A 14,927-nucleotide genomic window follows, 5' to 3' on the forward strand; every position below is an offset into this window, starting at 1 on the left:
ACCTCCTGCACAAGATGTCAACATTTTCAAAGAAAATAATTTACTGCACCGAAAGAGAAAAGATGATTCGATTTCGCTCCAACTTTGGAAATCATAATACTTCCGCCAATGCTAGGTCAGGTGAGAAAATGGACAATATCGGTCCAAGCACCTTCCTCACGGAGGGTTAACATTTTGAATAATTATAACTCTTATGTAACAGTCCGATTGTCTTCAAATTACACATACCACAATATTTTAACTTTTTAACCCAATCTAATTTTTTTAACCCAAGATCTGGTTTAAATATGGAATATATCAATCAAATTCTTCCGCTATCTCCTCCACAAAGGGTCAAAATTTTGAATATTCATTAAGACCATAAAACACAAAATTAACATCCGATTCCTTTCAGCCTTAGCACATCTCAATATTTCCCTCAACACAAGATCTGTCATAAAGATGCTAGAGATCAGACCACTTTTTCTGGTACCACCGCCACATAGAGTACAAGATTTTGAAAAACAAAACGCCTAAAGAAAGCGGAATAAGCACCCAACTCTCGTCAAATTTCACACACACAAACATTTTTGCTACCACAAGATCAGTTGTAAAGATGATGTGTACCTGCGAACCCCTTCTGGTTTCTCACCAACAAGGAGTCACAATTTTTAATATTTTTATCTGTCATAACTTGCGAAACAAGTCGGCGATTCTTTACAACTTGCTATATCTAAATATTTCTCTCAACCAGAAAACTGAGATGAAAATGGAATTTATAATTTTTCACAAAATTGCATATACAGGGTGAGTTAAAAAAGAACTGCAACAAAGTCAAACGCCATAATTTTTAAATTTTTTTTACATTTTAATTTTATTGAATGAAAGCAAAAAATGCCGGAAATAGCATCAACTTTTGGAATAAGTTTAGATTTGTTCGAATTGGTCACCTTTGGCACGAATTATGGCCTTCAAACGGCCGATGAAGCCGTCACATGCTTCCCGAATGTTGCTCTGCGGTATTTTGGCTCATTCCTGGCGAAGCGCTTGCTTGAGGTGATCGACACGTTGGTATTTTTACTGCTAACCTTGCTTTCCGAAATACTCCAGACACAATGGTCCAACTGATTGGTATCCGGAGATTTTGGTGGCCATTGTGCGCTGGAATTGAAGCGAGGAACCTCATTTTGTAACCATTCTTGAGTGTCACGTGCTGAGTGCGATGGTGCTGATTTCTGTTGGAATGTCCAAGGTCTGCGGCCAAAATGTTTTCGTACACCCTCCAGAATACTTTCGCGATAAGATTCGGCAATTATTCTAATGCCCATGGTCGATTAATACGAGTGGAGAGCGACCATCGGCTGTTATGGCGGCCCACACCATCACCATGGCCGCCGCTTCTAACATATTGTCAGATTTTTAGCCATATTTTATCAAAAGAATTTAACTGAATTTTCTTTTGAAATTTGCCAAATTTGCTGTCATGTAGAACTTCGGGGCCTTCATTTGAACTCAACAAATTTTTACTTCATTTAACGCATTTTATGGAAACATTATTAATCAATAATCTCAAGTACATTACCCACTCTTCATTTACCCTACCCTTCATCATAATTACCTTTTGCCAAACCTCAAGCAAAAAGAACTTCCAAATTTGACCAAAGCTAATTAGCTTTGAGACACACTTTTTCCCAATAAGAATAAGTAGGTCATACAGATTGGGATAAGTTTTGCGATGATGTTGTCTCATATGTAATTTAATAAATTAAATACATGCCGAGACATTGAGACAATTTGTCTGGGCGGACTTTTTTGGCTTTGCAAAAAAAAAAAAAATTAACAAAAAAGAAAACAATTAGTTGGAATAACAAATTATTTTTGTCTTAGCAGACGCCCTCTCATTAAAGAGAGGAGGGATATGGCAAAAATGTATGTGTGTTCCTATCTAAACGAGGGTGTTTATATTTACGCTACTTTGTTAATGTCTTAAGTTTCTTTAATAGTCTCATTTTTTTTTTTGTGTTTACAAACAACACACTTTTTCCGTTTTCGGCCGCATCTGATTTGAGTACTGGCAATTATTTCCGCGAACACCAGCCACCTCCACTAAATTTCGGACAATTTGTTTTTCTTTTTTCTCGCCATCACCAGATAGATATTTTTTCAAAACGTTTTAAGCCAAATAATGCTATTAAATAATGATTGATTATTTTAAGCGATTTTCTTAATTTTTGTTGCGCCCGCAACAAATGATCGATATCATCATCTATGGAGATCAATCGCAAATAAAACACTTAAATTTTGTAATACCCAAATCGTTTTCTACTATAAACAAAAATAAATCAATGAATGAAACGCGAGAATTTAGTTCAAAATAATTAATGAAATACTCATAAAATTAAAGACACACATATGTTTTAAACATTTGTTATACCCTCCACCATACTATGGAGGGTATATTAACTTTGCCATTCCGTTTGTAACTCCTCGAAATACTCATGTCAGACCCAACAAAGTATATATATTCTTGATCAGCGTAAAATTCTAAGTCGATTTAGCCATGTCCGTCGGTCTGTATGTCTGTTGTAAGCACGCTATCTTTTGAACGAATTGAAATAGAAGGTTAAAATTTTGCACACGTATTTATTTTTCCAGTAAGGTTGTTATTGGGCCATGTAGGTCCACGTTTTCATATAGCCCCATATGTAAGTGCCTCCCGATATTCGGTATTTTGATGATTTTAGCAACATTATTCACCGGAATTGTTTCAACTTTGGTGTTTGAAGTTCGAAATGGATACTACAGCCTATGACAGAAAATTGTCTGTGCAGGTCCACGTCTTCGTATAGCCCTCATATAACGGTACCCTCGATATTCGGTATTTTGATGATTTTAGCGACATTATTCATCGGACTTGTTTCAAATTTGGTATTTGAGATTCGTAATGGATACTACAGCCTATGACAGAAAATTGTCTGTGTAGGTCCATGTCTTCGTATAGCCCTCATATAACGGTACCCTCGATATTCGGTATTTTGATGATTTTAACGACACTATTCATCGGACTTGTTTCAAATTTGGTATTTGAGATTCGTAATGGATACTACAGCCTATGACAGAAAATTGTCTGTGCAGGTCCACGTCTTCGTATAGCCCTCATATAACGGTACCCTCGATATTCGGTATTTTGATGATTTTAGCGACATTATTCATCGGACTTGTTTCAAATTTGGTATTTGAGATTCGTAATGGATACTACAGCCTATGACAGAAAATTGTCTGTGCAGGTCCACGTCTTCGTATAGCCCCCATATAACGGTACCTCCCGATATTCGGTATTTTGATGATTTTAGCGACATTATTCATCGGACTTGTTTCAAATTTGGTATTTGAGATTCGTAATGGATACTACAGCCTATGACAGAAAATTGTCTGTGCAGGTCCACGTCTTCGTATAGCCCCCATATAACGGTACCTCCCGATATTCGGTATTTTGGTGATTTAAGCGACATTATTCATCGGACTTGTTTCAAATTTGGTATTTGAGATTCGTAATGGATACTACAGCCTATGACAGAAAATTGTCTGTGCAGGTCCACGTCTTCGTATAGCCCCCATATAACTGTACCTCCCGATATTCGGTATTTTGATGATTTTAGCGACATTATTCACCGGAATTTCAAATTACATATTTAGAGTTCATAATGGATGCTGCAACCTATGATAGAAAATTGTCTATGCTGGTCCAAGTCTTCGCACAGCTCCGATATAATGGTACCTCCCTATATACGATATTTTGATGATTTTAGCTACATTATTCACCGTTTATTTCAAGTTTCGAATTTGAATTTGATAATGAAAGGCCTATGTAGGTAAACGTCGTATAGAACCCAATATAGCGGCTATATTCGGTATTTTTAAAATTTTAACAGAATTTTTTAAGGACTTTATTTTTTGAAAATTTCCAAATTCGTTCCAAATGGTGGAGGGTATTCAAAATTCGGCCCGGCCAAACTTAGTGCTTTTCAACTTGTTTTATTCTTAATTTCAAAACACTTGCTTTGGAATTCTATAATAATGTTCAATAAAAGTCTATTTTATTATGGTTATATCGAAGTATTTCTACCTTATATAATGGGTGCGTAGAGGTGTGATAAGAGTTTTTAGAAATACGGTACGAAAAGTACTAAAAATTGAAAACATTGTTTTGGACAAGGGCAATATGCTAGAATTTTGAAATTTAGAATGAGAGTAACCAAAGGTTTTTTTTTTAAATTCAAACTTTACGGTCACGAAAAGTTCTAAAATGGTAGTAAACTTCTTAAATGTTACCTCTTAGGATTGAAAAAAATTATAAACTTAAAGTTGGGTATGAGAATCAAGGTTGGAAAGAAAGTTTGATATATGAAGAGGGTTTTGGAAATGTGTACCATGTGTGCGAACTGTACTAAATGGTACCAAATTTGGAGCAGCCTGGTTTAGGGCGAACGGAAATAGCTGGACTTTTAAAATTTTATGTCTGTTTGTGGTTGGTTTGTGATAAAAAAGTGGTTTTGGAAATGTGTATCACAAATGCACGAAAATAAATAAATTGTACGATATTTGGTACAATTTAGTATTGGATGAATAGTTAGTGCTTGAAATCTGAAATTTGGTATTAGGATAGTCTGGACATATGGAGGTGGTTACGTAAATATGTACCGCAATTGCACGAAAAGTACTGAATGGTACTAAATTTGCTATTGGGTTAAGGGTAGAGATAAAATTCTCAAATATGGTATTTAGATTACTGATGGTATATGCGATTGACATTTGGCGGTGTTTCGAGCTGAAATCCTGAAATTTAGTATGGATAACACTGTTGCTGACTGTAGGTGAGAGTAGGGGGTGGTTTTGGAATTGCGTACTATAAATGTACGAAAAGTGCAAAATGCCACAAAATATGTCGCTGGCTATTGGAATAGAGAGGAAATTCTGAAATTCGATATTGAGGTCACTCTTGGTTTCTAGGTTTCACATATGGAGATGTGGAAATAGTTTTGGACAGAAAAATTTTGGACAAAAAGAATAGATAAATTTCAAAATGCAAGATTTTGGAATTTTTTGTATCTGGAATTGCATTTGGAATTTTTGGTATCTAGAACATCGGTCCATATTCACACGAGATAAAAAAAATGTTGGGGTCTTTTTGTAATTTGAAGACAATCGGACTCTTATATCACATTTATAAAAGTTGTAATTATTCAGACCATGGGTTAAAAAAATATTGGGATAGGTGAAATTTGAAGGCAATCGGACTCTTACATCATATTTTATAACAGTTTTAATTATTCAAAATGTTGACCCTTTGTGGGGCAGGTACTTGTTGGAGTAGACCGATATTGTCCATTTTCGCACCTGACCTAGCACTGACACAAATATTAGGATTTGCAAAGTTGGAGAAAAATAGGATTATCGTTTCTTTTTCTGTGCAGAAAATATGTTTTTCTTTTCAAAATTTCGACCATTTGTGGAGGAGGTACGGGAAGGAGAAGACCGATGTACTCCATCTTAACACTAGACCTTGGGTTAATAAAAATATTGGGATGTGTGAAATTTGAAGGCAATCGGAAACTTCCATCACATTTTATAAGAGTTGTAAAATGTTTACCCTTTGTGGGGGAGGTACTTGATGGAGTATACCGATTGTCCATTTTCGCACCTATCCTAGCACTGACGCAAATATTAGTAGTTGGAGCAAAATCGGATTATCCTTTCTCTTTCCATGCAATAAAATATTTTTTTTTTTTCAAAAGTTCGACCTTTTGTGGGGGAGGTACCAGAAGATGTGGACCGATAATTCCCATCTCCGAACTAGATCTAAGTTTGATAATAATATTGCAAAATACCAAGTTTGGACCAAATCGGATACTCCCTTCGAAAGTTATCGTGCGCACCAGCCAGCCAGCCAGACGGATGGACGGGTGGACATGGCTAGATCGGCTCCAAATGTCCTGAAACTGATTTGGTCCAAAGAGACCTAGGGTTTAAAATCATTATTTCGATGAGACACGTTTTTGGCCGTATCAAATGATATCCTCTCTAGCCAAATTGCTGAGGGTATAAAAACATATCATCTCAAAACATGTAAAAAAGCTGTAAGTTCGGCGGATTCGAACTTTGAATGCCCTTCACAATTTGGAACCTATTTGGCAATTTTCAAAAAAAAAAAAATATATAAACACGTTAAAAATTATGTTAAAGTCTAAAAATACCATATGTAGCCGTTATATTAGGGCTTATACGACGACCAGGACCTGTATAGGCAATTTTTGTCATAAGTCATTACAATATTCAAATGCGAAACTTGAAAAGAAAAATTCGGTGAATAATGTAGTTAAAAACTCATCAAAATACCGAATATCGGGAGATACAGTAATATGGGGGCTATACGAAGGCGTGGACTGGCACAGACAATTTTCTGTCTTAGACTGTAGTATGCATTACGAACTTAAAATACCAAATTTGAAACAATTTCGGTGAACAATGTCTCTTGAATCAATAAAATACCGAAAATAGGGTGGTACCATTTTATGGGGGCTATACCAAAACGTGGACGTACATGTACCCATTTTCAACACCAAAAGTCCTGCAGACTTATATACATTTGAGTAAAATTTTATCAACCTACTTCATATAGTTCGGAATATAGAGTGATTTCCACAGACGGACAGATGGGCGTACGGACATCGCGTAATCGACATTGAAATTTATGCTGATCAATAATATATAGACTTTGCGGAATCTAAAATGTATATTTCGAGGTGTTCCAAACGTAATGACAAACTTAGTATACCTTTCATACTATGGTGGTGGATATACAGAAAAATCAAATTGAGAAATAGCTTTTCTCATACTTTGTATCGGTAATCGAATAACTCGGCACATCCTAACTCAGAAACTTCCAGTTTGTTAAGAAATGTTAATACATTTGTCCTTATCCACCATCACAGTTATCTAACTACGTATTGTTGAACAGTTTCACCATTCTTGGGGAGTTAGTTCGGAGATAGAGGCCCAGCTGACCTGACAACAAAATTTTTGGAATAAATTGCATTGTTCTATTATTAAATTCATATTTTTATACCCTACACCACAAGGTGGTCAGGGTATTATGTCTTTGTGCATTTGTTTGTAACAGGCAAAAGGAAACGAGATATACCCATAGTTCCTTTTGATGATCTGCATAGAATCACATTCCGAGTCGATTTATGCATGTCCGTCCGTTCGTCTGTTCATGTACTTTTGTAAACAAAGTACAGTTCGCATTTATTGCCCTATCCAGATGAAATTTTGCACAAATCATTTGTTTGGCCCAAGGACGAACCCTATTGAAGTTGGAGATAATTGGTCAAAATTTAGATATAGCTCCCATATATATCTTCGTCTGATTTGCCTTTTATTGAGCACCAAACGTGTAATATTAGTACGAATAGTATGGAATTTGATCGAAATCGGTTCAGATATAGCTATAGCTCCCATATATATTGCTCATCCGATTTATTATTTTTGTCCTCCGCAGCCGTAATATGCCCTCTGTAACAACAATATTTGGGGAAATATTTCAAATACAGCTCAGAAATACATTTGCTAAATTTTATCGAGATCGGTTCATATTTGGATATAGCTCCCATATATAACTTCGTCCTACTTACCTTGGATTGTGCACCAAACGTCTAATATTTGCTCAAATTGGATGAAATTTGGAACTTACGATCGAATTGAGTCTAGAAGCTAGTGTGTCTAATTTGGTGAAGATCGGTTCAGATATAGCTATAGCTCCCATACACATTGTTCATCCGATTTCTTGTATTTGTTACCCACAGCCGTAATATGCACTCCGTAACAACGATATTCAGGGATATATATCAAATACAGCTCAGAAATATCTTTGCCCAATTTTATCGAGACTGGTTCCGATTTGGATAAAGCTCCCATATATATTTTTACCCGATTTGAGATTAATTGTGCACCAAATGGGCAATACAAGTCCGAATTTAATATATACAAATGCTTCGGCATATTTAGTTCTTTGAACTTTAAATTATAATTATAATCATAGCGTGTATGATTGAATTTTCCAATAAAAACTTTTAATTGTTATGCGCAGTTCTACTAAATTAGCAAAGTGGTGTAGGGTATCATAAAGTCGGCCCCGCCCGACTTTAAGACTTTCTTTACTGGTTTAGATTTAAGTCTGAACGAAATAATCCTACTTCTCCTATTTTTCCCCTGCCCTTACGATAAGAATAAAACACTGCATTCTTACTGGGAACAATTGCAATTTGTTACTAATTTCTATTGCATTTTGCGTTTGCATTTTTTTTTGCAGGCAATTGACTTGAGATAATCGCGCAATAATGTGGAAATGCTTGCCGTTATTAGGTTCCTAGGAAATAATAGTTTGTAGCTAATGCGGTCATTTCTATTCCACAAAACAACAAGCATTAGAAGTACCCTCGACGCTGTCGTAGTTGTTGTTGTTGTTGTCTGATTATTGCCAGTGGTTCTCTCTCTCTCTCTCTCTCTCTCTCTCTGCCTGTAACTGCTGTTATCAACATTGCTTTTAATTTCATTAATTTAAATTGCAATGCGTGTAACGATGACAAATAATTGTGTGGGGGGTAGTTCGTTTAGTGAGACAATATCGGGGATTTTCGGTTTGTTTGTCTGTTCAATTTTTTGAAAGTCATTGTGAAATAACAAATAAACCGATTTTAAGAGAGGGGCGTATTTATTACTGTGAAGTGGACATTATTGAAATAAATTGAGAAGTTTTGAGTGATATTGTCATAACAAAAAAAAAACAAGATAGCTAGTTTAGTTATTATAGCATGCAGAATATACATATAGGGTATATACGGAATTGTATGGAGAAAATTGTTTTTGGAAATTATTATTTTTAAAATTTAACTTTGCATTAAAACTTACTTTGTAAAATGATAACAATATCACAATCAATGGGGCATAGTCATATATAGGAAATAGTTACCTGAAATATAAGAAATATATATTGAAATATTATAGGAGATAGAAGAATATTATAGGAGAAAAAATAAGTTAAATAACAATAAGTAACCTCGGAATACCTTCCACCATTTGGAACGACTTTCAAAAATGTCAAAAAAAAAAAATAGAATAGGGTAAATGTACCAGTAGTCGGCACTTTTAGGCTTTTCAATCTTTCGACATTCTGAGTGAAATCTTTCAATTGCAGAAAAATAAGTTTTCGAAATAATAAAAAACAATTGAATTTGTTTTTATTAAATTGGCAAAATTTGCGATTTTACCAAAATAGTCGTTTTTTGCCAGTAGTTGAAATAGGTCAAAAATGGCATTTTGCTAGTAATCGGCACCCCCTGACGAAGCGATTTGATCGAAACCCGCATCGCAGTGGCCGAAATATTGCTCGTGAGCTGAACATATCGCAATATTCCATTTGGTAAATATTGAAAAATGAGCTCGGGGTAAAGCCATTGAAATTTCAAAAAGTGCACGAACTTACACCTAAACAGAAAGAAAATAGACTCAAAAGAGTCAAAGAGTTGCTTCACTTGGCCGAAAGTGGTGAACTGCCGAATTTGGCTTTCTCCGATGAAAAAATATCTTTGTCCAGGAGTTTGGAAACAAACAAATTGATCGGCAAATCTCTTTTTTCTGTTCCTAATGTCGGCATTAAATAATATAAGAGAAAAATGCTTGATTATTTATGTTTTTTAAGTTATAAAATGATCCTTAGACTATTATTTACTATTATAAAATATTTCTGATTCCAAAAGTATTAAATTTAATTTACTTTAATCGATTATTAAGTTGACGCCACCACGATTTTTTTATTTACAAACAAGCACTATCGCACGCGTTGGAAGACACTCACTGACGAAAACCGTTATTCTCTCGTAATAAATGATCGGAGCTCATTGTTGTTTTACAGAAAGAGAGCAGAGAACACTGTTGACGTTTTTTTGCAATTATTTCATTATTTGGTCAATTCCATTTTTAGTTATTTAAGTTTAAATTTCAAAACTGCCGATTACTGGGACATGCCGAACTTAGGCGCACTTACCCTAGAATCCATTACATATTCTGTCAAAACTTTTAAAATACCAAATACAGGGAGTTAGCATTATTTTGGGGTGTATACGCAGACGTGGACCTGCATAGTACCCATGACGAACGGCAAAAACGAAATTTGAAACACTTCCGGTTAACAATGTCGCTAAAATCATTAAAATATCGAACATAGTAAGGTACCGATATATGGGGTTACAATTCCATTGAAAAATGTAGCTAAAATCATCAAAATACCGAGTATAGGGAGGTACCGTAATATGGTGGGTCTATACACAGGGTTGCCTAAATTCGACGGACCTTTGGGCCCATTCCAATCGACGAGGCTTGTCCGCAGGCAACATTCTTTGCGTCAATTGAATTTTGTACGGGAACAAATGCAAATCAATCCGAATAATCCGTTGTAAAGTGGACCGAGCTATGCCCAACTGCTGAGAACGGCGTTTTTGGGATGTTCTTGGGGACCTCTCAACACTGGCTCGTACGACAGCATTATTCTCGGCCGATCGCCTTGGTCGACTTTTATATGGCCTCTTCGGATTAGGGAGAGCCTTGCCAGTCGAAAATTTTTCGTATAAACGCTTAATGGTGTTTTTAGAAGGCTCACTTCTCACATTTTTTAATGTTTTAAAAGCACGTTGAGTTCTCACAATTGACTTTTTCTGTTGAATGTAAATTTCAACTATTTCGCGTTGCGTGTATTGGTTCATGGTAAAAATCTGCTTGGACTGACGCTTCAAACGCGGTATGTCATTAAGCGATGTGACATCTCTGTCAAAAGTTATGGCGTTGCCAGATGGGTCCGTCGAATATGGACAACCCTGGGTGAGATGAAAAAACTGCAACCAACTTCAGACAGCTGTCATTCCTAAGCCACTCGTCCGACAGCTCTTAAAATTATTCCAGTGACAGCTCATTATATTGTTTACAAACGTACAAAAGCATTTTGGTGAGAATTTTACAGAAAACCAGTAAAGAAAGTCCTAAAGTCGGGTGGGGCCGATTTTATGATACCCTACACCACTTTGCTAATATAGTTGAGCTCCACATAACAAGTAAAATTTTTGATGGGAGAATTCACTCATACACCCTATGATTATAATTATAATTTAAAATTTAAAGGACTAAATACGCCGAAGCATTTGTATCTTTTAAATTCGGACTTGTATTAACCATTTGGTGCGAAATTAATTTGAAATCGGATAAAAATATATATGGGAACTATATCCAAATCTGAACCGATCTCGATAAAATTTGGCAAAGATATTTCTGAGCTGTATTTGATATATTTCCCTGAATATCGTTGTTACGGAGTGCATATTACGGCTGTGGGTAACAAATACAATAAATCGGATGAACAATATATATGGGAGCTATAGCTATATCTGAACCGATCTTCACCAAATTTGGCATACTACCTTCTAGACTCAATTCGACCGTATGTGCCAAATTCCATCCCATTTGGGCAAATATTAGACGTTTGGTGCACAATAAAAGGTAAATCGGATGAAGTTATATATGGGAGCTATATCCAAATCTGAACCGATCTCGATAAAATTTAGCAAAGGTATTTTTGAGCTGCACTTGATATATTTCCCCAAATATTGTTGTTACAGAATGCATATTACGGCTGCGGAGGACAAAAATAACAAATCAGATGAACAATATATATGGGAGCTATAGCTATATCTGAACCGATTTCGATAAAATTTGCCATGCTTATTTTTAGACCTAATTTGGTTGCATGTGCAAAATTCCATACTATTCGGGCTGATATTACACGTTTGGTGCACAATAAAAGGCAAATCGGACGAATATATATATGGGAGCTATATCTAAATTTTTACCGATTATCTCCAATTTCAATAGGGTTCGTCCTTGGGCCAAACAAATGTTGTTTGGAAAATTTCATCTCAATCGGATAATAAATGCGACCTGCATTTTGTTCACAAAAATACATGGACAGACGGACGGACGGACAGACGGACTGATATGCATAAATCAACTCAGAAAATGATTCTATGCAGATCATCAAAAGGAACTATGGGTCTATCTCTTTTCCTTTTGCCTGTTACAAACAAATGCACAAAGACATAATACCCTGACCACCTTGTGGTGTAGGGTATAAAAAGTTATTCGTGATGAAATTCAAGCGTGATAGTGTGATTTCTTTATATTTGCCTGGAAAACCACAAGTGGCTATCGTAAGAGCACTCCAGCATATAAATGAGAATAAAGCGTTTGTATCTCGGCTCATTGCCGTGATACTGGTAGCGTAGCCCGACGTCAAGGAAGTGGACGAAAGAAAACTGCAACATCAGCAGAAATGGTTCGAAAAGTAAAGAAGCGACTTGATCGAAAACCGCGTCGCAGTGGCCGAAAAATGGCTCGTGAGCTGAACTTATCGCAATATTCCATCCGGTAAATATTGAAAAATGATCTCGGGGTAAAGCCATTGAAATTTCAAAAAGTGAACGAACTTACACCGAAACAGAAAGAAAATAGACTCAAAAGATTTAAAGAGTTGCTACGCTTGGCCGAAAGTGGTGAACTGCCGAATTTGATGAGAAAATATCTTTGTCCAGCAGTTTGGAAACAAACAAATTGATCGTGTTTACTTGCCGAGGAGGTCAGTTGAAAATGTGGACCTTCGGTTGGCCACCAGAACTCATGCGCCGGCCAAGTGATGGTGTGGGCCGCCATAATAGCCTATGGTCGCTCTCCGCTCGTATTAATCGACTGTGGCATCAGAATAAATTCCGAATATTATCGCAAAAATATTCTGGAGGGTGTATTAAAGCCTTGGGCACGCAAACATTTTGGCCGCAGACCTTGGACATTCCAACAGGACTCAGCACCATCGCACTCAGCACGCGCCACCCAAGAATGGTTACAAAATGAGGTTCCTCGCTTCATTTCCAGCCCATAATGGCCACCAAAATCTCCGGATACCAAACCGTTGGACTATTGAGTCTGTAGTATTTTGGAAAGCAAGGTTGGCACTACAAAATACCAAAGTGTCGATCATCTCAAGTAAGCGCTTCGCCAGAAATGAGGCAAAATACCGCAGAGCAACATTCGGGTAGCGTGTGACGGTTTCATTGGCCGTTTGAAGGCCATAATTCGTGTCAAAGGTGACCAATTCGAACAAATCTAAACTTATTCTAAAATTTGATGCTATTTCCGAGATTTATCTCACCCTGTAAGGAAAGCTATAAATTGTGCTTTATGGAGGTCATACCGAAACGTGGATCCATACGCCCCGTTTTTAATATTAGACATCCTAGACGTAATGTAAATGTTTAAGCCAAATTTCAAAGCTAGAAAATGGATCTCACCCTTATTGTGTGACTCTTTGAAGGTAATGCCATTTTCAATTCCATGAAATTTACAAAGAAAATATAACTATGGAAAATGGTTAATCATCTGGGTCTCTCTCGTCAAGAATTAGTGATTGCCACAGGCGGACAGACAGATGGAAATGTGGAATTTTTATAATAGATTTACAAAGGGAATAAAAACCTTAATATATCCTCCCATTACATGGTAGAAGGTAAATAATGGGTTGAAATCTCAAAGGAATTACGCTTAGAGAAACATCGAATATGGCTAATGTGTCATCCGAGATTATCAACCATTTAGTTGAATAATTTATTAAAACATAATATTAAGCCTTGTCACACACACAGACACACATTTGTTATTCATTACTTTAATAAATTCCGTTTGAACACTCTGCTGCTTTGAATACCATTAAGACCCATGCGAACAAAATACACGCAGTTTATTTTTAGAAATTCTTATCAAAAAAAAATTCCACCAACTAACAGCTGGCAGCTCTAACGTGCGGACTGTTTGTGTGAATATTCCACCACAACAATGGCATAACTAGTGCCAGCTAACACGACGAGGCCCATTAGCTCAGTTGGTTAGAGCGTCGTGCTAATAACGCGAAGGTCGCGGGTTCGATCCCCTCATGGGCCAATGGATTTTTTTTATTATTTTTTCCTTTTCTACAAAATAATGCTAAAAGTGAAATTTTACCTACTGTGTAAAATAATGCTGGTTGCGGAAATGAAACACTAGAAAGTCAAGTTGGAAGTCATAAAAATCAATCAATGAAATAACAGAGCAGTAGCGGATGACACCCGCCTGACATTGATAGCGGTGTGACTGTGACATTGTACGTTTTATGGCTTAAATGCCAACGAATAATTTGGTGGGTATCACAAACAAATAAAAAAATTAAATATTTATTAATGGTCCAAAAGACAAGTAGTGTTGTGTTGGTATTATTTTGACATGTGTCAAAACATAATAACGATGACGACACTCCTGATAATGATAAGATCGATTATGGTGCAAAGATATGTAAATCAATTTTTTTCTAGCTTTTTTCGCTTTCATTCGAAATGATGGTAATTTTGTTCTTATTTTGGCCAAAAAAAAAAATGGGTCATGTGTTTGGACACACACACTCACATATGGTGTCGAATTTAATGTCTGCTTAAAAACGATTTTCTTTACATACAAAATGATTTCGGTTTTTTTTGCCGGCTTTTCCTTTACAAATAAATGCCAACCATAAATCATCAAACCATTACACCCCTTGAGAGCAGAATGGATGGATGCATGGCAAGACATGAGAATGCGGCAAAATTCTTTGGTTTTGCTATTTTAGTAATGTTTTATGATTCCACACTTCGGTACAAGACATTAAGATGTTTTGGTTTTCACTCCAATGCTTATGGTATTTGGTCATTTAGGTCAGATATGTTTTTAAAGTCGGACTCTACATAACTAGCAATAAAAAATCGAAAATATTATATTATTATTAT

At 36.1% G+C, this 14,927-nt stretch overlaps 1 protein-coding gene and 1 non-coding gene across 6 annotated transcripts in view; one reads left to right on the plus strand and one right to left on the minus strand.

Moving 5' to 3' along the window:
* The window catches only part of LOC101890662 (Ca(2+)/calmodulin-responsive adenylate cyclase), a 320,493-nt gene that overhangs the window by 143,809 nt on the left and 161,757 nt on the right, over positions 1 to 14,927 (minus strand). The window lies entirely within an intron of this gene.
* Positions 14,000 to 14,073, plus strand: TRNAI-AAU (transfer RNA isoleucine (anticodon AAU)). The gene has a single exon. It is a non-coding gene; the product is annotated as a tRNA-Ile (tRNA).

This window comes from Musca domestica, unplaced genomic scaffold (assembly GCF_030504385.1).
Source record: "Musca domestica strain aabys unplaced genomic scaffold, Musca_domestica.polishedcontigs.V.1.1 14, whole genome shotgun sequence".
In the NCBI taxonomy this organism is placed as follows: Eukaryota; Metazoa; Arthropoda; class Insecta; order Diptera; family Muscidae; genus Musca; species Musca domestica.